The sequence below is a fragment of the Symphalangus syndactylus genome, chromosome 6 (assembly GCF_028878055.3).
Source record: "Symphalangus syndactylus isolate Jambi chromosome 6, NHGRI_mSymSyn1-v2.1_pri, whole genome shotgun sequence".
Lineage (NCBI taxonomy): Eukaryota > Metazoa > Chordata > Mammalia > Primates > Hylobatidae > Symphalangus > Symphalangus syndactylus.
Window position 1 is genome coordinate 53446431 of NC_072428.2, and position 26572 is coordinate 53473002.

A 26572-nucleotide genomic window follows, 5' to 3' on the forward strand; every position below is an offset into this window, starting at 1 on the left:
TCTTTCAAGATTTATATAAATGTGAGTTAATCTGGCAGTATGAACTCCTTGGTGGTCTCCAATATGCAAAAACTTGGTAGGTAATTTATCCAAATGTACTTTAAAAAAATAGCCAAACTTTTTGACTATTTGACACAAATTTCTAAGGGAATAATTCTGTAATAATTGAGAAATTGAGAAACCATGGAACCTATGACCAGCAATATGTTTTAATGACCCCGCAATATTTTTAAACAATTGAATTTGAATGCCTTTAAGCAGCCACGTTCTTTCCAGTAGCTATTAGGCCACACATTCCCTTACACATTACCTCTGCCCTCTTTATTCATTTTATCTACTTGATCTCTAAAATCAGTTGAGTTTGGAACCTAAACTCCCAAACTCATAATGTTAAATACTCAAAATAGTGAAGAAAAAAAAGGAATATTCTAAGGACAAATTCAGAAACTTAGAAATCTGGAATGCTCCACTGAACATTTATTTTACAGCAAAGTGTAAATGTCCTAGAACTTGCTTGAAGAAGATTATGATGAATTAAGAGGGAAAATGGGTCATTTTCCTAAGCATTTGATGTAATTTCCCCTAAAGTAAGAACTTTAAAACAGTCCCCTCCTTATTTAGATCCAGGAAGGGCACAGATTCTTTAGCAATAAAGTTATGCTGAAATCTCTTGAGTTTCCTTAATGCAGCCTAGAAAAACAAACTCTTCTTTTCTGAGAGCAATGGGCATTTCTAAAATAGACTTTGGTAAAAGTCAAGGATATAAATATCAAGATGATGATAAATGTGAGTTGTCTTAAAATTAAATCATAAAATTCTACAGTCTTTCTTTGCTGATATTGGAAGAAAACAGACTGCCTCCTTGCTTTTGTTTATCTTTTTCAGAAGACCAAGCTATATACCTAATCAGGTTACAAAGAGAAAGTAGCTTTTTACAAGAAATCAAAACAAGTACTGGGCTGTATTTACATTACTGTAAATATCTTAATATGTAGTTGAATTTGTCAGTTGATATAAAGTAAAATCAGAAACATATCACCTAATTTTTTATGTGGTTGTTTTATTTAAAAGCACTGAGTTACTTCAGGTTACTTCATGTTCTGTGAAAGAGGAAACAAATAAGGAAGTTTATGTCAGTAAATTACAAAACCAGGAAAGGAAAATTTCAATGCTGTTTTTCTATAAAGTTTGTGTTATCCTCTTGCATTACTACTAGCATGCAAGATAAGTCAGATGCCTGAAAAAGGTCTGCTGTACTACTTATGCTCACCCAGTTGTGAGTGTGCTAAAACCACATAATATTTAGATTGCCATCTCAAAACAGCATGGGCAACCTTGAACCATATATACTTTCATTCAAACGCCAGTTCTACCACTTACTAGCAATCATCACTCTGGGAAGACACTGACCATTATTGAGCTTTCCATTCCTTATCTGACAGAATCATAAGAGCATGGTATGTGTAAATGGTGGTTATTAAAATAATAGGGCTTAACCATTTCTATGTTCTACCAGAGAATTTCATCTATCTCCCTTGTAAGACTATAGTAAGGAATTTTGGTGACAGACTTGGCTTCTGAGTCTGACTCTATTATGTACTTGAGCAGTAGAAGTGCTCTAAGTCTGTTACCTTATCTATAAAATAATTAAAAAATAGTATCTCCTTAAGAGGTCTGTTAAATCAATATTTTCTATGTACCATTTTAATTCCCTTGTTTCTTTTACTATATATTTTGGCATGATTGCCTGGGAATTATCAGTGTGATTTTATCAAACTCAAGAATCTCGACCAGGCGCCATGGCTCATGCCTGTAATCCCAGCACTTTGGAAGGCCAAGATGGGAGGCTTGCTTGAGGCCAGGAGTTGGAGACTGGCCTGGTCAACATAGCAAACTCCATCTCTAATTTAGAAAAGAAATAAAAATTTTTAAAAAAGAATCTCAATCGACTGACCTTTAAATTCAGATTCTCCTTTCTGCCAACTTAACTTTGCTGCTGAACACTTCTAGTATATCTTTATTTCAGTTATTGTATTTTTAACTCCAGAATTTCTATTTGATTCCTTTTTATAATTTGTATCTCTTTGATGATATTCTTTATTTGGCAAGATATCATTCTCATACTTCCCTTCAGTTCTTCAGACATGGTTTCCTTTAGCTCTTTGAAATATATTAAAAATAGGTGATTTTAAATCTTTGTCTAGTAAGTCCAATGTACGGACTTCCTTGGAGACAGTTTCTCTTGCCTCCTTTTATTCCTGTGTATGGGCTATATACTCCTGTTTCTTTATACGCTTCATAATCTTGTTAAAAATTAAACATTTAAATAGCAGATTTCTGCTCATTAACCCTACCATCCAATAGCAAAGAGGAGTTCTTCCTTAGCTGTGGTTCTGATGAGGAACAGAATATGAACACAGTTGCATAGCTGGAGGAAGACAGAGCTAGAGGACCAAAGGCTTGATGAAGGAACTCTTAAGGCTTTTGGGGAAACTGAAACAGAAGTTTAGATATTTAGGTATCTAAATCAGAAAAACAATCAATGGAACAGAACAGAGTCCTCAAAAATAATGCCACATATCTACAACTATCTGATCTTTGACAAACCTGACAAAAACAAGAAATGGGGAAAGGATTCCGTATTTAATAAATGGTGCTGGAAAACTGGCTAGTCATATGTAGAAAGATGAAACTGGATCCCTTCCTTACACCTTATACAAAAATTAATTCAAGATGGATTAAAGACTTACATGTTAGACCTAAAACCATAAAAACCCTAGAAGAAAACCTAGGCAATACCATTCAGGACATAGGCGTGGGCAAGGACTTCATGTCTAAAACACCAAAAGCAATGGCAACAAAAGCCAAAATTGACAAATGGGATCTAATTAAACTAAAGAGCTTCTGCACAGCAAAAGAAACTACCATTAGAGTGAACAGGCAACCTACAGAATGGGAGAAAATTTTTGCAACCTACTCATCTGACAAAGGGCTAATATCCAGAATCTACAATGAACTCAAACACATTTACAAGAAAAAAACAAACAACCCCATCAAAAAGTGGGCGAAGGACATGAACAGACACTTCTCAAAAGAAGACATTTATGCAGCCAAAAAACAGGTGAAAAAATGCTCATCATCACTAGCCATCAGAGAAATGCAAATCAAAACCACAATGAGATACCATCTCACACCAGTTAGAAAGGCCATCATTAAAAAGTCAGGAAACAACAGGTGCTGGAGAGGATGTGGAGAAATAGGAACACTTTTACACTGTTGGTGGGACTGTAAACTAGTGCAACCATTGTGGAAGTCAGTGTGGCGATTCCTCAGGGATCTCGAACTAGAAATACCATTTGACCCAGCCATCCCATTACTGGGTATATACCCAAAAGACTATAAATCATGCTGCTATAAAGACACATGCACATGTATGTTTATTGCGGCACTATTCACAATAGCAAAGACTTGGAACCAACCCAAATGTCCAACAACGATAGACTGGATTAAGAAAATGTGGCACATATAGACCATGGAATACTATGCAGCCATAAAAAAGGATGAGTTCATGTCCTTTGTAGGGACATGGATGAAACTGGAAACCATCATTCTCAGTACACTATCGCAAGGACAAAGAACCAAACACCGCATGTTCTCACTCATAGGTGGGAATTGAACAATGAGAACTCATGGACACAGGAAGGGGAACATTACACTCCAGGGACTGCTGTGGGGTGGGGGGAGGGGGGAGGGACAGCATTAGGAGATATACCTAATGCTAAATGACGAGTTAATGGGTGCAGCAAACCAACATGGCACATGGATACATATGTAGCAAACCTGCACATTGTGCACATGTACCCTAAAACCTAAAGTATAATAATAAAATAAAAAAAAAAGAAAAACGTATAGATTAGACAGTAAATAGGACTGCTGCAAACAAAAAAATTCTTGGCATTTCAGTTTAGTCTGAGAGTTTTCCTATATTCATCTTTTGGCCATGTTATTTAAATGGTCTCTTTTGTGTGCATTTTTGACATCAAAGTATTGAACTGACAGAAAACATTTAGCATGAAGAAATATAAAGCCTTAGTGTTAGTTCAGGAAACAGTATTTCTGATGCTGGCCAATTTGAGTATTCCTTACATGGACATTTTAGGGAAGAGTTAATAAACATGTCATGGACATATGGGACCATTAATGGAAAGGCAAGGTCTGATCTCTTTAGATGTTTCCATCTCCCAACCTCGTGATCTGCCCGCCTCGGCCTCCCAAAGTGCTGGGAATACAGGCATGAGCTACCGCGCCTGGCCAAAATATTTTTTCATAACCTACTCTGTGACAAGAACTATGCTAAGCATTAACTCTGTGTTTGTATATGTGCTTTTGAATACATAACCATGAGAACCTGGGCAAGCATTGGAAACAAACATGTAACACAGGATAATTTCAATTATACAGGGTGCTAGAAGAGAGGCACCTACACAAACATGAGGTTTAAAAATGATTTTCTATAGGAAATCATGTCTGAGTGCACCCAGTTATTATGCTAGGCACCATGGGAAATACAGAACATAAGATAAAATATGTGAAACAAAGACTGATGTAGCTGTTAATATAATCTAAAATAAGAATTAAGTGTTATGTCTGAATGGTAAGGGAAACAACAGAATAATGCTGGCTGGAGTCTCTAAGGAGTATGTCTAAGAAGGATGACATGAATTGAGATAGGAGGAAAGCATTCCAGGTAGGGAAATACATCCCCAGCACGCTCAATGGCAGAATTTAGTTACCTGAGGTAAATAAATGAAGAGTGCTGAAGCTAAGACTGGGGCAGTATTATCCGGATTATGAAGCAGTTTTTGTTTTTGTTTTTTTTTGAGACGGAGTTTTGCTCTTGTTGCCCAGACTGGAGTGCAATGGCACGATCTCGGCTCACTGCAACCTCTGTCTCCTGGGTTCAAGTGATTCTCGAGTTTGAATTCCAAGATTTATACTTGAATTTAATGTCAGCCAGTAGATACTATTAGACAAGGCTATTAGCAGAAGTTCAAGAAACCTGGCATAGCTGGAAGAACTGAGAAAGTTTCAAAGATCGAGACAAAAAGGGTCTAGGACAGTTAAGGGTGTTCAAAGCAGTAGCCGGTTTGGGGAGAATTTGCCTTCTATTCTCTTCCTTGCTGGTGTCTAGGTGTGCCCACAGCCAGCAAAACAAGTCAGGGATTTGCAGGGTGTCCTTTTCCTGACTGAATGAGAGGTGAGCAGATCATAGCATCTCACCAGATGGAGAAGCTTAGGCATCTTCTAGCAGGTAGTGGAAGTCTCTATAGGTTTGTCCGGAGAGGGTCAATTTTCATCATTCTTTTACTCGTATTCTACACAAACAGTGGAGAGGAACCTGTCTTGAAAGTCCTTCAGAATTACATTAGTCACAATTTTCATTAACAGAGTAGTTCAGTTCTAAACTACTGAAAAAAATAGTTATCCAAGCTAACCCAAGACTAATTTATCATTTTGATTTTTGTTTTCTTAATAATTTAATTCATTAGGTTTTAAAATGGTTTTTGAGTTGCACTCTAAAGCTGGTTTAAGATTATAAATATTTTCTAAAAAAATATAGTAAGGATAGAGTCACAGAAGTTTTGGTCTTTACATTTAATAAAAGTGGCCTCTGAGCTACTAAACATGTAATGCAGGATATTTTCAAATTTTAATACAGTAGCCAAACTGTACTTTTTTGGGGGTATATGGTTATTCAGGATAATAAATCTTTCAAGTACAGAGCCTATGAAAAAAAGAATCTGCTTCCTTATTATAAACACTCACACGTCCATTCTAAAGTCAATTTCCAGCAAAAACTTGTGCTGTGCTCGGCAGTATCTGAATCACAGAAAAAACATTAGCAGAGGACATTCAGGAAGGAAGGAAGGTCAAAAAAGACAGGATCCATTTCTCAGCAGCATGACAGTAATTCCCCCCTAAAAATTATAACTAAGCATTTTTCCCCCAGTCGGTAAGACTGTGGCTGCAACAGATTGGGCCTCAAAAACCTTTCTAAGGAATGGTTTTTAAATTATTAAACAAAAATTAAGTTTCAACTTCCATGTTCCACAGTTTAATGGTATCTACAATTATAACTTAATTTTCTCTAGAGAGTTATAGAGACTTATTCAGATGTTAAAAGCTGCCTGTTTGATGAATACATTTCAGTTTCTCAGTTAGAATTTGATCACTGAGAAAATTCTCTGGCTTATAGGAAATCTATGAAGACGATTGATGGCTCTTTCTTTTCTTTTCTTTTTTTTTTTTTTTGAGACAGGGTCTCGCTCTGTCGCCCAGGCTGGAGTGCAGTGGTACAATCTAGGCTCACTGCAACCCCCGCCTCCTGGGTTCAAGTGATTCTCATGCCTCAGCCTCCTGAGCAGCTGGGATTATAGATGCCCACCAAGACACTCAGCTAATTTTTGTATTTTTAGTAGAGATGGGGTTTCACCATGTTTGTCAGGCTGGTCTTGAACGCCTGACCTCAAGTGATCTGCCCACCTTGGCCTCCCAAGTATTGGGATTACAGGCATGAGCCACCATGCCTGGCCTTGACGGCTCTTTCTATAACCGAGTAGTAAATTTCCAGGGAGTTTCTTCGAGAACATCTGTGGACTGCTTGTACAGTCCCCTCTGGCAAGAGCCCCTAGTGTTTTATGCGGCAATGTTACAGCCTGTGTAGAAAATGCAAGCAAATCAAAATTGAAAAGGCATTTGTAACCTAGCATAGGTGACTCTCAGGTCTAATTCCATAGAAGCAGAACAAATAAAATTCAGCCCCAAGTTGGAATCAGCTTTGCCATCATCCTTAGCCTTTTAAACTCATCACTACCAAGATTCTAAATACTGAAAGCCTCACAATATCTAAATGGGGCTTTGTGTGTTTATATTATGCTTACCACAAATGCACTACACTTTCAATACTGAAGGGCCTTTTATAAAGCATGTTAGTATTTTAGTTGATGTAAACAGGTTTGATTAGAAACATGCTAGTCTCTAAAGTGCAGTTACCAAATATTGTTTTAATATTAAAGGAAATAATATATGTAATGAGGTTAGTATAATATGTGGCAATAAATAGTCAGTAAATAAGCTATTTTCCTTTCTGTCTGGCAGTAGCCATCAGGTAAGCCAAGATGGGTACATACCCGCACATCCAGGAGCTATGGAGCAAGAAGCAGTCTCATGTCATGCGCTTTCTTCTGAGGGTCAGCTGCTGGCAGTACCACCAGCTCTCTGCTCTCCACAGGGCTCCCCGCCCCACCTAGCCTGATAAAGCGTGCCGACCAGGCTTCAAGGCCAAGCAAGATTACGTTATATATAGGATTCATGTTCACCGTGGTGGCCGAAAACGCCCAGTTCCTAAGGGTGCAAGTAACGGCAAGCCTGTTCATCATGGTGTTAACCAGCTAAAGTTTGCCTGAAGCCTTCAGTCAGTTGCAGAGTAGTGAGCTGGATGCCCCTGTGGGGCTCTTAGAATCCTGAATTCTTACTGGGTTGGTGAAGATTACACATACAAATTTTTTGAGGTTATCCTCATTGATCCACTCCATAAAGCTATCAGAAGAAATCCTGACACCCAATGGATCACCAAACCAGTCTACAAGCACAGGGAGATGCGTGGGCTGACATCTACAGGCCAAAAGAGCCATGGGCTTGGAAAGACCATAAGTTCCACCATGCTATTGGTGGTTCTTGCCTGGCAGCTTAGAGAAGGCGCAAAACTCTCCAGTTCCACCGTTACCACTAACATAAGTAAAGTTTGTAAAATTCATACCTAATAAACAATTTAGGACAGTCAAAAAAAATAAATAAGCTATTTTAATATTTTTATTCTCCTTCAAGGGACCAGAGGCCACATGAGTCTTGTTCACTGTGTCCCCAGTAAATGACACATAGAATGACAGTAAATATTTGTTAAATTATGAATTAATGAATGGCCTCAAATAAAAACCTTTGCTAACAGTCACTGAATCCCACATGTCCAAAATAGAATCTAAGAAGATATAAAAACTATACTTAAATTATAATTTATATAATTTTTATATTTATAAAAATACAAATTATAAATTATGTTGGAAGTCAGTTTGCTTAGTATAAAATAGACTCCCAACTCTATTAATATATTATTTATTATTACTTTATCATTAACTGTTTTGTTCTTTTATTGATCTATTCTTTCTTTTAACTCATCACTAGTCAGAAGAGTTGTTTAAACAACATGAATAAAAATGTTCAATTTGTTAGTAAGCAAAAAATTAAAAATTAAGATTTCTTTACCTTCATCCAGATTGTTGCTCATATATGTACGTTTCTTTAAATACAAAACACAGTTTTGACAAGGGTGCAAGGATAGGCACTTTCATACACTGCTTTCAGAAGTGTATACTGATATAATCTTTTTGGAAGGCAATCAGCTAGCCAAATGAAAAGTATTAACCAACCTTTGTTTTTGACCAGGGAATGCAGCTTTAAAAAAAGATATCTTAAGGAAGTTATCAAAGATGTGTATTAAGATTTGTAAAAAAAAGAACCTTCACTAAAAAGCATAAAAAAATCTTTATAAAAGCATAAAAAAAGAGTAAGAAAATTAATGGCACATTAATATGATCAAATACTATGCAGTCATTAAAATCACATTTTCAAGTAACATGTAAAGGCAGTGATACAGTTTGAATGTTTTGTCCCCTCAAAATCTCATGTTGAAATGTGATCTCCAATGTTGGAGGTGGGCCTAGTAGGGGGTGTCTGTGTCATGGGGGGCAGATCCCTCATGAATGGCTTGCAGCTGTCCTCACAGTAATGAGAGCATTCTCACTCTATGAGTTCACACTAGAGCTGGCTGTTTAAAAGAGCCTGGCAGCTCCCTCCTCTCTTGCTCCATCTCTCGCCATATGACATGCGGGCTTCCACTTTGCCTTCTGCCGTGATTGTAAGCTTCCTGAGGCCTCACCAGAAGCAGATGACAGCACCATGCTCCCTGTACAGTCTGAAGGACGGTGAGCCAAAATAAACCTCTTTTCTTTATATTACCTAGCCTCGTGTATTTCTTTAAAGCAATGTAAATGGGCTAACACTGGCAGGAATAGCTCAGAATGTATTTTATGTGAAAAAAGAAAAGGACTTACGTGTATAACAATTTTGAAACATGTATATGCAATACGTGCACAGGAAAGATTAGAAGGATATGCCAAGATGACAGTAAGAGTGGTTTACTGTTACAATGTGAAGTTATTTTAAATTTATCTTTAGGTTTTCCATACTTTTCAAATTTTCTTTTGGTACTTTGGTAATCAAACGGAAAATACATACTTTATTAAAATTAAAAAGTATTGACAAACATGCTATAGAATATGCTATTCATTTTATTTTATTTTTTTATGGCTATCCTAGAGGATGTGAAATCATGTCTCACTGTTTTGTTTTTAGACACAGGGTCTCGCTCTATCACCCAGGCTGGAGTGCAGTGGTATGATCGTAGTTCTCCGCAGCTTCAAACTCTTGGACTTAAGCAATCCTCCCACCTCAGGCTTCTAAGTAGTTAGGGCTACAGATGCATACTTCCCAAAGTGCTAGGATTATAGGTGTGAGCCACCATGCCTGGCTTAACCACAAATTCATTAATACTGACTTTTTCTTTTTTTATTTTGAGACAGAGTTTTGCTCTTGTTGCTCACGCTGGAGTGCAATGGTGTGATCTTCGCTCACTGCAACCTTCGCCTCCCGGGTTCAAGCAATTCTCCTTCCTCAGCCTCCCGAGTAGCTAGGATTACAGGCACGTGCCACCATGCCTGGCTAATTTTTTGTCTTTTTATTAGAAATGGGGTTTCCCCATGTTAGCAAGGCTGGTCTCGAACTCCTGACCTCAAGTGATCTGCCCACCTCTATCTCCCAAAATGCTGGGATTACAGGCGTGAGCTACCTTGCTCAGCCCTGACTTTTATATTTACTATCTACATTTAACACTTATTTCAACTTCAACCTACTTAATTCAACTATAGTTAGGATTAACTGAGGACTACTGAATAGAATTCCAAGATGCCTGATGGAGAGATTTGAGTAGGAAAGGATTAGTGAGACACTGAATCAGGAATAAGGCAGCACAGAACAGTATGGATTATGGGAAAACAGTAATGTGAACTTCATATTACCTTGGTTATTTATTAATAGCTTTAATGAAAGGGAAGGAAATTGAAGAGAATGACAGGTGAGAAGGAGATGAAGGGCACAGAGTTGGAAGTGAGAATTCCCTGGGTCAGTCTATTTGACTTTTGAACATATATGTTTTAATGTTTTACATATTTAAAATATAAAATTATATTGGCTGTTTTTTTCACTAAGGCACTCAGAATGATACCTCACACTTAGTATTTATTCAAGAAATACTTGCTGAATAAGATACATAAACATTATATTTTGATATTTTATTAGTTCATCAACTGCAAGAAGTTTCAGTTAGCATATCTATAAGTATTTGTTCTAAGGCATGTACAAATCTTGTAAACTACTACACTAAGAACAGATGAAGATAAACTGACAAATACTCAGAGTTTAATCATTATTCATTGTGATGCTGCCAACTTTAACTTCTATTGCAGGACATGGAGTTAAAACTACACAATTACTTCTAAAACTATTCCAACCAATAGAAAAAGAGGGAATCCTCCCTAACTCATTTTATGAGGCCAGCATCATCCTGATACCAAAGCCTGGCAGAGACACAACAAAAAAAGAGAATTTTAGACCAATATCCCTGATGAACATCGATGCAAAAATCCTCAATAAAATACTGGCAAACTGAATCGAGCTGCACATCAAAAAGCTTATCCACCATGATCAAGTGGGCTTCATCCCTGGGATGCAAGGCTGGTTCAACATATGCCGATAAAGTGGGCTTCATCCCTGGGATGCAAGGCTGGTTCAACATACGCAAATCAATAAACATAATCCAGCATATAAACAGAACCAATGACAAAAACCACATGATTATCTCAATAGATGCAGAAAAGGCCTTTGACAAAATTCAACCCTTCATGCTAAAAACTCTCAATAAATTAGGTATTGATGGGACGTATCTCAAAATAATAAGAGCTATCTATGACAAACTCACAGCCAATATCATACTGAATGGGCAAAAACTGGAAGCATTCCCTTTGAAAACTGGCACAAGACAGGGATGCCCTCTCTCACCACTCCTATTCAACATAGTGTTGGAAGTTCTGGCCAGGGCAATCAGGCAGGAGAAGGAAATAAAGGGTATTCAATTAGGAAAAGAGGAAGTCAAATTGTCTCTGTTTGCAGATGACATGATTGTATATCTAGAAAACCCCATCGTCTCAGCCCAAAATCTCCTTAAGCTGATAAGCAACTTCAGCAAAGTCTCAGGATAAAAAATCAATGTGCAAAAATCACAAGCATTCCTATACACCAAAAACAGACAAACAGAGAGCCAAATCATGAGTGAACTCCCATTCCCAATTGCTTCAAAGAGAATAAAATACCTAGGAATCCAACTTACAAGGGACGTGAAGGACCTCTTCACGGAGAACTACAAACCACTGCTCAGTGAAATAAAAGAGGATACAGACAAATGGAAAACATTCCATGCTCATGGGTAGGAAGAATCAATATCGTGAAAATGGCCATACGGCCCAAGGTAATTTATAGATTCAATGCCATCCCCATCAAGCTACCAACGACTTTCTTCACAGAATTGGAAAAAACTACTTTAAAGTTCATATGGAACCAAAAAAGAGCCCGCATCACCAAGTCAATCCTAAGCCAAAAGAACAAAGCTGGAGGCATCATGCTACCTGACTTCAAACTATACTATGAGGCTACAGTAACCAAAACAGCACGGTACTGGTACCAAAACAGAGATATAGACCAATGGAACAGAACAGAGCCCTCAGAAATAATGCCACATATCTACAACTATCTGATCTTTGACAAACCTGACAAAAACAAGCAATGGGGAAACGATTCCCTATTTAATAAATGGTGCTGGGAAAACTGGCTAGCCATATGTAGAAAGCTGAAACTGGATCCCTTCCTTACACCTTATACAAAAATTAATTCACGATGGATTAAAGACTTACATGTTAGACCTAAAACCATAAAAACCCTAGAAGAAAACCTAGGCAATACCATTCAGGACACAGGCATGGGCAAGGAATTCATGTCTAAAACACCCAAAGCAATGGCAACAAAAGCCAAAATTGACAAATGAGATATAATTAAACTAAAGAGCTTCTGCACAGCAAAAGAAACTACCATCAGAGTGAACAGGCAAGCTACAGAATGGGAGAAAATTTTTGCAATCTACCCCTCTGACAAAGGGCTAATATCCACAATCTACAATGACCTCCAACAAATTTACAAGAAAAAAACAAACAACCCCATCAAAAAGTGGGCAAAGGATATGAACACACACTTCTCAAAAGAAGACATTTATGCAGCCAAAAAACACATGAAAAAATGCTCATCATCACTGGCCATCAGAGAAATGCAAATCAAAACCACAATGAGATACCATCTCACACCAGTTAGAATGGCCATCATTAAAAAGTCAGGAAACAACAGGTGCTGGAGAGGATATGGAGAAATAGGAACACTTTTACACTGTTGGTGGGACTGTAAACTAGTGCAACCATTGTGGAAGTCAGTGTGGCGATTCCTCAGGAATCTAGAACTAGAAATACCATTTGACCCAGCCATTACATTACTGGGTATATACCTGAAGGATTATAAATCATGCTGCTATAAAGACACATGCACACATATGTTTATTGTGGCACTATTCACAATAGCAAAGACTTGGAACCAACCCAAATGTCCAACAACAATAGACTAGATTAAGAAAATGTGGCACATGTACACCATGGAATACTATGCAGCCATAAAAAGGATGAGTTCATGTCCTTTGTAGGGACATGGATGAAGCTGGAAACCATCATTCTCAGCAAACTATCATAAGGACAAAAAACCAAACACTGCATGTTCTCACTCAGAGGTGGGAACTGAACAATGAGAACACATGGACACAGGAAGGGGAACATCACACACCGGGGCCTGTTGTGGGGTGGGGGAGCGGGGAGGGATAGCATTTGGAGATATACCTAATGTTAAATGACGACTTACTGGGTTCAGCACACCAACATGGCACATGTATACATATGTAACTAACCTGCACACTGTGCACATGTACCCTAAAACTTAAAGTATAATAAAAAAAACTAGACAATTACACGGTCAATAGTTACAATGCTCAAAATGTCAATACCTGCCAATATCCTCTAATGCAAGTCTGTAAAATAGGTATTGTGGAAGCATCTAGCATATTTTACCTTTAAAATATGATGGTATAAACAGAGTAATAGCTACCATTTACAGAATATCTATTATATTCTAGGAGCTTTGTGCAGTAACTGTACTTTTTACAACCACTCTTAAGGTAGACAACATTCTCATTTTACAGAGCAGGAAACTGAGTCCCAAGATGTTAAGTATAATGCCCAGGGAAATTTTTCAAGCTTAAGTAAACATTCATATTCACAAGACTACTCAGAAGGATGTAGGACAAAAATGACTGCCTGCCAACAAGGCAGCACCACGTGCTCCTCTTTGTGGGACTAGTCTTTGCAGCCATCTATGCAATAGCTCACCCAGCTACCCAAGAGCTATTCTCCTTGTGTCCCAGCCTGCTTTCCCAGGCCCCAGGTGAGATTCAGGTCCAAGAAAATGAGACTCACATCACTGGGTCTGGGAGTCACTCTGGTTTAACAGCTGCATGCCCCATGGCGCCAACATCTTTTAACAACAATGCTATAGGTACAAAGCATTTTCCAATATATCTTATTTCTTATTTAAGGGCTTTAAACCAAGTGGAAGACCTAGGTTTTATGTTTAAATTTATTTAAACTTCCCCTGGGTAAGAAATGCAGCGTGTCACAAGAGAAGTTTGAACGCTTCTTATCCAGACTCACACTCAGGCCCACATCTGGCCAAGAGGAGCAGAACTGAAGAGGTTTTCCCACAACAATGGTTGATCTACAAAAATCCACTTATGCTCTCCCATTTAGTGTCCCCTCTGACTTGTGATACACACTTACAAGTTGTCTGACTAGAACTAAAGCCAAAGTCAGTGTTTACTTGACTCACATAGGAATTGACAACAAGATCTTATTCTAAGCAATGAACTAATCAACCAGAGTCACCAAGTCTGGCAAGAAATGGGTATATTATAATGAAAGATTAATAGCCACACCACTATATTGCTGGTCCTAATGGACATATAGGAACTCCCATCCTCCAGCACATTCTGCTGGAACAGCCCTTACTTTAAATCTCCCAAAAGTTAGTCCGTGGATTTCTGATTATAAATTAGTGTGCTAAAATCATTAGTTAAAAAAAATATTGAAAACATAATTTTCTGATTACAGAATACATGCTCAATAACGAAAATTAAATACAGAAAAATCCAAAGAAAACAAAAATCACAGGTAATCTCACATAAATATGGGAACATTAACTTATAAAACAGACTTTAAAAACAAATTCAGGACTATATTTTACCTATTATTTATGATTCTCATTTTAATCAGTTAATACAGTGTTAACATTTTCCATGGCACTATAATGGTATAATTTTATACAACATAATTTTTATGACACCGTTTGGATATCATACATTTTTTGTTTGTTTGTTTTGTTTTGTTTTTTTGAGATGAAGTCTCACTCTGTCACCCAGGCTGGAGTGCAGTGGCGCGATCTCGGCTCACTGCAACCTCCACCTCCGGGTTTCAAGCAATTCTTCTGTCTCAGCCTCCTGAGTAGCTGAGATTACAGGTGTGTGCCACCAGGCCTGGCAAATTTTTGTATTTTTAGTAGAGATGGGGTTTTGCCATGTTGGCCAGGCTGGTCTTGAACTCCTGGACTCAAGCAATCCACCCACCTCAGCCTCCCAAAGTGCTGGGATTACAAGCGTGAGCCACTGTGCCCAGCCATTGGATATCATAAATTATTGGCTGCTTATTATGAAACATTTCAATTACTTCAAAATTACTGAATGTTTCATTTTTCAACATTTTAGTTGCTTTCCATTTTTAATCTCATTGTAATCATCAAGCATGTAGACAAATATCATAATAGATATTTATTATATCCTTTGAATAAATTCTTACAACATAATTTCTGAGACAGAGTATAGTTTATTTTAAAGCATTTGATACATATTACCAATAAGTCCTCCAAAACGACTGTATCAATTTACATTATCAATAATAGAATATGAGTGTATTAACAAAATTTTAACTTACCATTTTAATGGATACTATTAACATTGTCATAATTTTCATTTCTTTTTTTTTTTTTTTTTTTTCTGAGACGGAGTCTCGCTCTGTCGCCCAAGCTGGAGTGCAGTGGCACAATCTCGGCTCACTGCAAGCTCCACCTCCCGGGTTCACAACATTCTCCTGCCTCAGCCTCCCGAGTAGCTGGGACTACAGGTGCCCGCCACTACGCCCGGCTAATTTTTTGTATTTTTAGTTAAGACAGAGTTTCACCACGTTAGCTAGGATGGTCTTGATCTCCTGACCTCGTGATCTGCCCACCTCAGCCTCCCAAAGTGCTGGGATTACAGGTGTGAGCCACCGCACCCGGCATAATTTTCATTTCTTTGATTACTGGTGGGATGCTAGATTTTCACAGTCACTAGTCTTATTTTTTATTGAGATATTAGTCACACACCATTAAGTTCATTGTTTTAAAGTATACGATGCGGTGGCTTTTAGTATATTCACAAAGTTGCACAACCATCACTATTATCTAATTCCAGAACATTTTTATCACCACAAAAAGAAACCTGGCTGGGCGTGGTGGCTCATGCCTGTAATCCCAGCACTTTGGGAGGCCCATGGCAGGCAGATCACCTGAGGTCAGGAGTTCAAGGCCAGCCTGGCCAACATGGTGAAACCCTGTCTCTACTAAAAACACAAAAATTAGCCAGGCGTGGTGGTGGGTGCCTGTAATCACAGCTACTCAGGAGGCTGAGACAGGAGAATCACTTGAACCCGGGAGGCAGAGGTTACAGTGAGCTGAGATCACGCCACTGCACTCTAGCCGGGGCAACAAAGAGCAAAACTCCATCTCAAAGAAACAAAGAAAAGAAAAGAAAGGAAAGAAAAAGAAAAGAAAAGAAAAAAGAAAAGAAAGAAAAGAAAAGAAAAGAAAAGAAAAGAAAAGAAAAGAAAAGAAAAGAAAAGAAAACTTTATACCCATTAAGTAGTCAGTGCCCTCTTCCCCCAGTGCCTGGCAACCACTAATCTACTTTCTACATTTATGGATTTGCCTATTCTGGACAAATGAAATGTAATCATACAATATAGCCTTTTGTGTCTGGCTTCTTTCACTTAACACAATGTTTTCAAGGTCTATTCATGTTGTAGCATAAATCAGTACTACATTCAATTTTATGGTTGATAATATTCCATTGTATGGGTATACCACATTTTGTTTATCCATTCACTAGTTGATGGACATTTGGGTTGTTTCCACCTTTGGATTATTATGAATAATGCTGCTACAAACATTTGTGTACACAACTTTTTGCTTGAACACTTGTTTTCAATTCTTTTGGGTATAAATCTAAGAGTGGAGTTTCGGGGTCATATGACAATTCTGTTGAATAGTTTGAGAAACCACCAAATGTTAATGTTCACATCACAGTTTTTCCACAATGGCTCTTCCATTTCACATTCTCACCCAATTTCTCCGTCTCCTCACCAACACTTGTTATTTTCTGTTTTTAAAAATTTTAGTCATCCTAGCGCTTGTGAAGTGGTATTTCATTGTGATTTTGATTTGCATATTCCTAATGAATAAAGGTATTACTCATCTTTGGGAAAAAAGTCTATTAAAATTCTTGCCCTTTTAAAAAAAACTGGGTCATTTGTGTTTTTATTGAATTGTAAAGCTTCTTTACATATTCTAAATATTAAATCCTTTTCAGATATGTAATTTACAAATATTTTCTCCCATTTGTGGGTTGTCTTCACTTTCTCCATAGATTCCTTTGATGCACAAAAGTTTTTATTTCTGCAATTTGTCTATTCTTTCTTTGGTTGTTTGTGTTTTTGGTGATATCTGAGAAATTGTTGCCTATTCTAAGTTAACACAGACTTGCGTTTTTTTTTCCCTCAAAGAGTTTTATATAATTTTAGCTCTTAAGTCTTTGATTCATTTTGAATTAATTTTTATATATGCTGTGAGGTAGAGGTCCAACTTCATTCTTTTTGCATGTGGATATTCAGTTGTGCGAGTACCATTTGTTGAAAGACTATTCTTTCCTCCACTGAATTGTTTTAGTACCTTTGTTGACAATCAGCTACTGATGTATGATTACTCGTCTTTTGTATTTCCCTTTTTAAAACTGAATTTATAGTTTTTACTTATTTCTTTTAGGATATTTTAATTTTTCATTTATAAGAATACTTAACTCCCACATTATCATTTGGCTTCTCAGATATTTAGAGGCAGCACAGGTAGTGGTTGCGGTGGAAACTATTTGTTGTTGTCTGCCAAATGTTATCCTTTTCTTCCTGGGCACATGCCGTGGGACTACACTTCCTAGCCCCCATACCTGCTGTGAGGTTGACCACGTGACTAATTCTCTCTAATTCATTGTGAACAGAAGTAACATTTGCTCCTTTAAGGACTAGATCTTAAGAGAATAGGTGTGTCTTCTCCATGCTCTCTTTCCCCTATCCACTGGCTAGAACTCAAATAAATCAATGGCACAGGTCCAGCCAGGCCATGAGAGAAACTGATGGACTACCCTGCTATCTGAGTCTCTGAATAACTTCATGAGGCAAATGCTACCTATCTACCTATTTCTAAAAGTATTAGAAATAATTAACATCTACCTTTTGTGAACCACTGCATTTTGGGTCTCCCTATTCTAATTGTTTAGCCTTTATCCTAATTAATACAGGATTAGTATCTGGTGTAGGATATTTGCTGTAACAAAAAAACTAATATAGGTGGCATCTGTTAAGTGGCAGAGTTGCAAGCAGTGAGGAAACAGATGCTGCAGATTGGGAAGCTGGTAAACCTTGTTACACCATGACAAAACATCTGGCATATGATAACACAGCAGACGAGAGCTACAGATCACGCAGCTCTAGGGCAGAGTTTCTCAACCTTGGCACTGACTTATATGTAAAGCACTTACTACAAGGCTTGGCATTTAGCTTAATAAACGTTTGCTTTGGTGTTATTATTATACATTTCTGAACTGTGGGATTGTAAAATTTATCACCATTTTCCCATATAGTGCTTGCCTTTGCTAGAATCCTTAAAAATCTCATCCCTACGCTAAGATCAGATAAATATTCTCCTATGTTTTTCTCTATTACATTTATCTTTAACAAACCTCTAACTACTTTGGCCTGGTATGATGGAAGAAACAAAATTTTTCTTCCTAAGAGTCTCAATGTCATGACTTTTATAATCTGTTATTTTCCCATTGATTTGAGGTTTACTCTTTCACAATCTCTTTATAAATTCTTAATATCTAACTGAGATCAATCATGCTTTCTGAGGAAATGAGGCTAGAGTTCAGTATAGTAGAGAAAGTCCTTACTCCCATAAAACTTAGGGAAAATCCTATTTGACAAGAATACTGTAACAGCTGTACTCTTTCTTTTACTTACAAGATAACTTTCAGAATCTACATGTTGGCATTTTCAACAGGCACACTTCAGGGCATTTTTATTTTTGGCAAGAATCAAAAATTCCCTGAAGCTTCATGGTATGTCTGCATATGTCTTACCAAATGAAGACAAGATTAGATAGGAAGAGCACCCATGAGTTTAATGCTTGGAAACTCCCTGTGTACTTTAACTTATATTGGTCTTGCTTGGTCACTCAGATGAAGCAACTCTCTCTTCTCTATCTTAATACCAGAAAGATATATATGGCCTATAAAGGAAAACACTAATCTAATATTAGTCTCTAATATTTTTAGAGCAAAAACAATTCCATACACTTTTTTCTTTGCTTGTGTTCACCAAGTTTGACTTTTTATTTATTTATTTTTTTTTGAGACAGGGTCCCACTCTGTGACCTAGTGTGGAGTGCAGTGGCACTATTTCGGCCCACTGGAACTTCCGCCTCCCGGGTTCAAGTGATTCTCCTGCCTCAGCCTCCTGAATAGCTGGGATTACAGGCATGTGTCACCATGCCCAGCTAATTTTTATATTTTTAGTAGAGACGAAGTTTCACCATGTTGGCCAGGCTGGTCTCGAACTCCTGACCTCAAGTGATCTACCAGCCTTGGCCTCTCAAAGTGCTGGGGTTACAGATATGAGCCACCATGCCTGGCCTAAGTTTAACTATTTTGGTAAGAAAATTTGGTTAAGATACATAAGAGCTTATTGGTAGAGATGAGACATTAAGTTATATGGATTAGTGGAAGATAAGGGAAGGAAGAAAGATAAATGAATACTTACAGAACACCTACTATGTGCCAGGCACTTACACATATTTACAATTCATGAAAAGGATATTGTTCACCTTATTTCCACAGGTGAAGAAACAGGATCTTACAGTTTAAGATATATAATAAAGCAATAAAAGCCTACTCCTGGAGGCAGGCTTTCTTGATAGAATTATCAGTTTTTCCTCAAGGTCAGCAGTTCACCCTCTTTAAAGCCTCAGACAATCCTGAAGCAAACACAACTACTCCTCTATGGTGCTGGCAGACTTTGACTTGAAAAAATTTTGTTACTGAAAGTGCAAAGAATAAGAGATATTTATGAAGTTATTGTGCTCCAATAGAAAATAAAATAAACCTAGTATTAGATATTAAGAAAAGTAAAACACGCCAATAAACATGAGATGCCTAACAGTGCTGGATCAGAAAGAAAAGGTATAGTTAGAGAAGAGGAACATTCTTTGAGAAATGGTCTTGAGAAAGCACGACAACCATCAGAAACTAAGGTAGTGAGGTAAACTCCAGATCTTAGATCTCCAGAAACATACTGCTGGTAATGAGTATACTTCCCATCAATTCCTTTTTCACAATTTCTTTTTCAAAAAATCTTTAATCTCTAATTCTGCATTCTGAAATATCTACATTTGGAAAATAAATTCTCTATCTTAAGGCCAGTTGAGAGCTTATTTGACACTAATACTCCTTGTAAAACATCATCTAATTTACAGCTATATAAAAGATACTGCTAATATATCACCTAAATCGGGGGGTGGAGCCAAGATGGCCGAATAGGAACAGCTCCCGTCTCCAGCTCCCAGCCCCAGCGACACAGAAGACGGGTGATTTCTGCAATTCTGCTTGAGGTACCGGTTTCATCTCACTAGGGAGTGCCTAACAGTGGGTGCAGGACAGTCGGTGAAGCGCACTGTGCGCGAGCCGAAGCAGGGCGAGGCATTGCCTCACTCGGGAAGCGCAAGGGGTCAGGGAGTTCCCTTTCCTAGTCAAAGAAAGGGGAAACAGACGGCACCTGGAATATCGGGTCAGTCCCATCCTAATACTGCGCTTTTCCAACGGGCCTGGAAAACGGCACACTAGGAGATTGTGTCCCGCACCTGGCTCGGAGGGTTCTATGCCCACGGAGTCTCGCTGATTGCTAGCACAGCAGTCTGAGATCAAGCTGCAAGACGGCAGCGAGGCTGGGGGAGGGGCGCCCGCCATTGCCCAGGCTTGCTTAGGTAAACAAAGCAGCCAGGAAGCTCGAACTGGGTGGAGCCCACCATAGCTCAAGGAGGCCTGCCTGCCTCTGTAGGCTCCACCTCTGGGGGCAGGGCACAGACAAACAAAAACTCAGCAAGAACCTCCACAGACTTAAATGTCCCTGTCTGACTGACAGCTTTGAAGAGAGTAGTGGTTCCCCCAGCATGCAGCTGGAGATCTGAGAACGGACAGACTGCCTCCTAAAGTGGGTCCCTCACCCCTGAGCAGCCTAACTGGGAGGCACCCCCCCAGTAGGGACAGACTGACACCTCATTCAACCGGGTACTCCTCTGAGACAAAACTTTCAGAGGAACTATCAGACAGCTGAATTTGTGGTCTCACGAAAATCCGCTGCTCTGCAGCCACCGCTGCTGACACCCAGCCAAACAGGGTCTGGAGTGGACCTCTAGTAAACTCCAACAGACCTGCAGCTGAGGGTCCTGTCTGGTAGAAGGAAAACTAACAAACAGAAAGGACATCCACACCAAAAACCCATCTGTACATCACCATCATCAAAGACAAAAAGTAGATAAAACCACAAAGATGGGGAAAAAACAGAGCACAAAAACTGGAAACTCTAAAAAACAGAGCACCTCTCGTCCTCCAAAAGAACGCAGTTCCTCGCCAGCAACGGAACAAAGCTGGATGGAGGATGACTTTGATGAGTTGAGAGAAGAAGGCTTCAGACGATCAAACTACTCTGAGCTACGAGAGGAAATTCAAAACAATAGCAAAGAAGTTAAAAACTTTGAAAAAAAATTAGAAGAATGGATAACTAGAATAACCAATGGAGAGAAGGGCTTCAAGGAGCTGATGGAGCTGAAAGCCAAGTTTCCAGAACTACGCGAAGATTGCAGAAGCCTCAGTAGCAGATGCGATCAACTGGAAGAAAGGGTATCGCTGATGGAAGATGAAATGAATGAAATGAAGAGAGAAGGGAAGTTTAGAGAAAAAAGAATAAAAAGAAATGAACAAAGCTCCAAGAAATTTGGGACTATGTGGAAAGACCAAACCTACGTCTGATTGGTGTACCTGAAAATGATGGGGAGAATGGAACCAAGTTGGAAAACACTCTGCAAGATATTATCCAGGAGAACTTCCCCAATCTAGCAAGGCAGGCCAGCATTCAGATTCAGGAAATACAGAGAACGCCACAAAGAGACTCCTCGAGAAGGGCCACTCCAAGACACATAATTGTCAGATTCACCAAAGTTGAAATGAAGGAAAAAATGTTAAGGGCAGCCAGAGAGAAAGGTCGGGTTACCCACAAAGGGAAGCCCATCAGACTAACAGCTGATCTCTCAGCAGAAACTCTACAAGCCAGAAGAGAGTGGGGGCCGATATTCACCATTCTTAAAGAAAAGAATTTTCAACCCAGAATCTCCTATCCCGCCAAACTAAGCTTCATAAGTGAAGGAGAAATAAAATACTTTACAGACAAGCAAACGCTGAGTGATTTTGTTACCACCAGGCCTGCCCTAAAAGAGCTCCTGAAGGAAGCACTAAACATGGACAGGAACAACCGGTACCAGCCACTGCAAAAACATGCCAAATTGTAAAGACCATCGAGGCTAGGAAGAAACTATAGCAACTAACGAGCAAAATAACCAACTAACATCATAATGACAGGATCAGATTCACACATAACAATATTAACGTTAAATGTAAATGGGCTAAATGCTCCAATCAAAAGACACAGACTGGCAAACTGGATAAGGAGTCAGGACCCATCAGTGTGCTGTATTCAGGAAACCCATCTCACGTGCAGACACACATAGACTCAAAATAAAGGGATGGAGGAAGATCTATCAAGCAACTGGAAATCAAAAAAAGGCAGGGGTTGCAATCCTAGTCTCTGATAAAATAGACTTTAAACCAACAAAGATCAAAAGAGACAAAGAAGGCCATTACATAATGGTAAAGGGATCAATTCAACAAGAAGAGCTAACTATCCTAAATATATATGCACCCAACACAGGAGCACCCAGATTCATAAAGCAAGTCCTCAGTGACCTACAAAGGGACCTAAACTCCCACACAATAATAATGGGAGATTTTAACACCCCACTGTCAGCATTAGACAGATCAACGAGACAGAAAGTTAACAAGGATATCCAGGAATTGAACTCAGCTCTACATAAAGTGGACCTAATAGACATCTACAGAACTCTCCACCCCAAGTCAACAGAATATACATTTTTTTCAGCACCACACCACACCTATTCCAAAATTGACCACATAGTTGGAAGTAAAGCTCTCCTCAGCAAATGTAAAAGAACAGAAATTATAACAAACTGTCTCTCAGACCACAGTGCAATCAAACTGGAACTCAGGATTAAGAAACTCACTCAAAACCGTTCATCTACATGGAAACTGAACAACCTGCTCCTGAATGACTATTGGGTACATAATGAAATGAAGGCAGAAATAAAGATGTTCTTTGAAACCAACGAGAACAAAGACACAACATACCAGAATCTCTGGGACACGTTCAAAGCAGTGTGTAGAGGGAAATTTATAGCACTAAATGCCCACAAGAGAAAGCAGGAAAGATCCAAAATTGACACCCTAACATCACAATTAAAAGAACTAGAAAAGCAAGAGCAAACACATTCAAAAGCTAGCAGAAGGCTAGAAATAACTAAAATCAGAGCAGAACTGAAGGAAATAGAGACACAAAAAACCCTTCAAAAAATTAATGAATCCAGGAGCTGGTTTTTTGAAAAGATCAACAAAATTGATGGACCGCTAGCAAGACTAATAAAGAAGAAAAGAGAGAAGAATCAAATAGATGCAATAAAAAACGAAAAAGGGGATATCACCACCGATCCCACAGAAATACAATCTACCATCAGAGAATACTACAAACACCTCTATGCAAATAAACTAGAAAATCTAGAAGAAATGGATAAATTCCTCGACAAATACACCCTCCCACGACTAAACCAGGAAGAAGTTGAATCTCTGAATAGACCAATAACAGGTTCTGAAATTGTGGCAATAATCAATAGCTTACCAACCAAAAAGAGTCCAGGACCTGATGGATTCACAGCTGAATTCTACCAGAGGTACAAGGAGGAACTGGTACCATTCCTTCTGAAACTATTCCAATCGATAGAAAAAGGGGGAATCCTCCCTAACACAGTTTACGAAGCCAGCATCGTCCTGATACCAAAACCTGGCAGAGACTTAACCAAAAAAGAGAATTTCAGACCAATATCCTTGATGAACATTGATGCAAAAATCCTCAATAAAATACTGGCAAACCAAATCCAGCAGCACATCAAAAAGCTTATCCACCATGATCAAGTGGGCTTCATCCCTGGGATGCAAGGCTGGTTCAACATACGCAAATCAATAAATGTAATCCAGCATATAAACAGAACCAAAGACAAAAACCACATGATTATCTCAATAGATGCAGAAAAGGCCTTTGACAAAATTCAGCAACCGTTCATGCTGAAAACTCTCAATAAATTAGGTATTGATGGGACATATCTCAAAATAATAACAGCTATCTATGACAAACCCACGGCCAATATCATACTGAATGGGCAACAACTGGAAGCATTCCCTTTGAAAACTGGCACAAGACAGGGATGCCCTCTCTCACCACTCCTATTCAACATAGTGCTGGAAGTTCTGGCCAGAGCAATCAGGCAGGAGAAGGAAATAAAGGGTATTCAATTAGGAAAAGAGGAAGTCAAATTGTCCCTGTTTGCAGATGACATGATTGTCTATCTAGAAAACCCCATTGTCTCAGCCCAAAATCTCTTTAAGCTGATAGGCAACTTCAGCAAAGTCTCAGGATACAAAATTAATGTACAAAAATCACAAGTATTCTTGTACACCAATAACAGACAAACAGAGAGCCAAATCATGAGTGAACTCCCATTCCCAATTGCTTCAAAGAGAATAAAATACCTAGGGATCCAACTTACAAGGGATGTGAAAGACCTCTTCAAGGAGAACTACAAACCACTGCTCAATGAAATAAAAGAGGATACAAACAAATGGAAGAACATTCCATGCTCATGGGTTGGAAGAATCAATATCGTGAAAATGGCCATACTGCCCAAGGTCATTTATAGATTCAATGCCATCCCCATCAAGCTACCAATGACTTTCTTCCCAGAATTGGAAAAAACTACTTTAAAGTTCATATGGAACCAAAAAAGAGCCCACATCGCCAAGTCAATCCTAAGCCAAAAGAACAAAGCTGGAGGCATCACTCTACCTGACTTTAAACTCTACTACAAGGCTACAGTAACCAAAACAGCATGGTACTGGTACCACAACAGAGACATAGATCAATGGAACAGAACAGAGCCCTCAGAAATGATGCCGCATAGCTACAACTATCTGATCTTTGACAAACCTGACAAAAACAAGAAATGGGGAAAGGATTCCCTATTTAATAAATGGTGCTGGGAAAACTGGGTAGCCATATGTAGAAAGCTGAAACTGGATCCCTTCCTTACACCTTATACAAAAATTAATTCAAGATGGATTAAAGACTTATATGTTAGACCTAAAACCATTAAAATCCTACAAGAAAACATAGGCAATACCATTCAGGACATAGGCGTGGGCAAGGACTTCATGTCTAAAACACCAAAAGCAATGGCAACAAAAGCCAAAATCGACAAATGGGATCTCATTAAACTAAAGAGCTTCTGCACAGCAAAAGAAACTATCATCAGAGTGAACAGGCAACCTACAGAATGGGAGAAAATTTTTGCAACCTACTCATCTGACAAAGGGCTAATATCCAGAATCTACAATGAACTCAAACAAATTTACAAGAAAAAAACAAACAACCCCATCAAAAAGTGGGCAGAGGACATGAACAGACACTTCTCAAAAGAAGACATTTATGCAGCCAAAAAACACATGAAGAAATGCTCATCATCACTGGCCATCAGAGAAATGCAAATCAAAACCACAGTGAGATACCATCTCACACCAGTTAGAATGGCCATCATTAAAAAATCAGGAAACAACAGGTGCTGGAGAGGATGTGGAGAAATAGGAACACTTTTACACTGTTGGTGGGACTGTAAACTAGTTCAACCATTGTGGAAGTCAGTGTGGTGATTCCTCAGGGATCTCGAACTAGAAATACCATTTGACCCAGCCATCCCATTACTGGGTATATACCCAAAGGACTATAAATCATGCTGCTATAAAGACACATGCACACGTATGTTTATTGCGGCACTATTCACAATAGCAAAGACTTGGAAACAAGCCAAATGTCCAACAACGATAGACTGGATTAAGAAAATGTGGCACATATACACCATGGAATACTATGCAGCCATAAAAAATGATGAGTTCATGTCCTTTGCAGGGACATGGATGAAACTGGAAAACATCATTCTCAGTAAACTATCGCAAGGACAAAAAACCAAATACCGCATGTTCTCACTCATAGGTGGGAATTGAACAATGAGAACTCATGGACACAGGAAGGGGAACATCACACTCCAGGGACTGTTGTGGGGTGGGGGGAGGGGGGAGGGACAGCATTAGGAGATACACCTAATGCTAAATGACGAGTTAATGGGTACAGGAAATCAACATGGCACATGGATACATATGTAACAAACCTGCACATTGTGCACATGTACCCTAAAACCCTAAAGTATAATAAAAAAAAATATATATATATATATATATATATATCACCTAAATCAATTTCAACCACAAGAATTTATTGAACAGGAATCCATAAAAAGTCACTCAACAAATATTTATCAAGAGTCTATTATTTGTCAG

At 38.6% G+C, this 26572-nt stretch overlaps 1 protein-coding gene and 1 pseudogene across 3 annotated transcripts in view; one reads left to right on the forward strand and one right to left on the reverse strand.

Moving 5' to 3' along the window:
• FCHSD2 (FCH and double SH3 domains 2) overlaps positions 1 to 26572 on the reverse strand; it is a 342640-nt gene that overhangs the window by 108523 nt on the left and 207545 nt on the right. The window lies entirely within an intron of this gene.
• LOC134736894 (large ribosomal subunit protein eL15-like) lies at positions 4887 to 7857 on the forward strand (annotated as a pseudogene).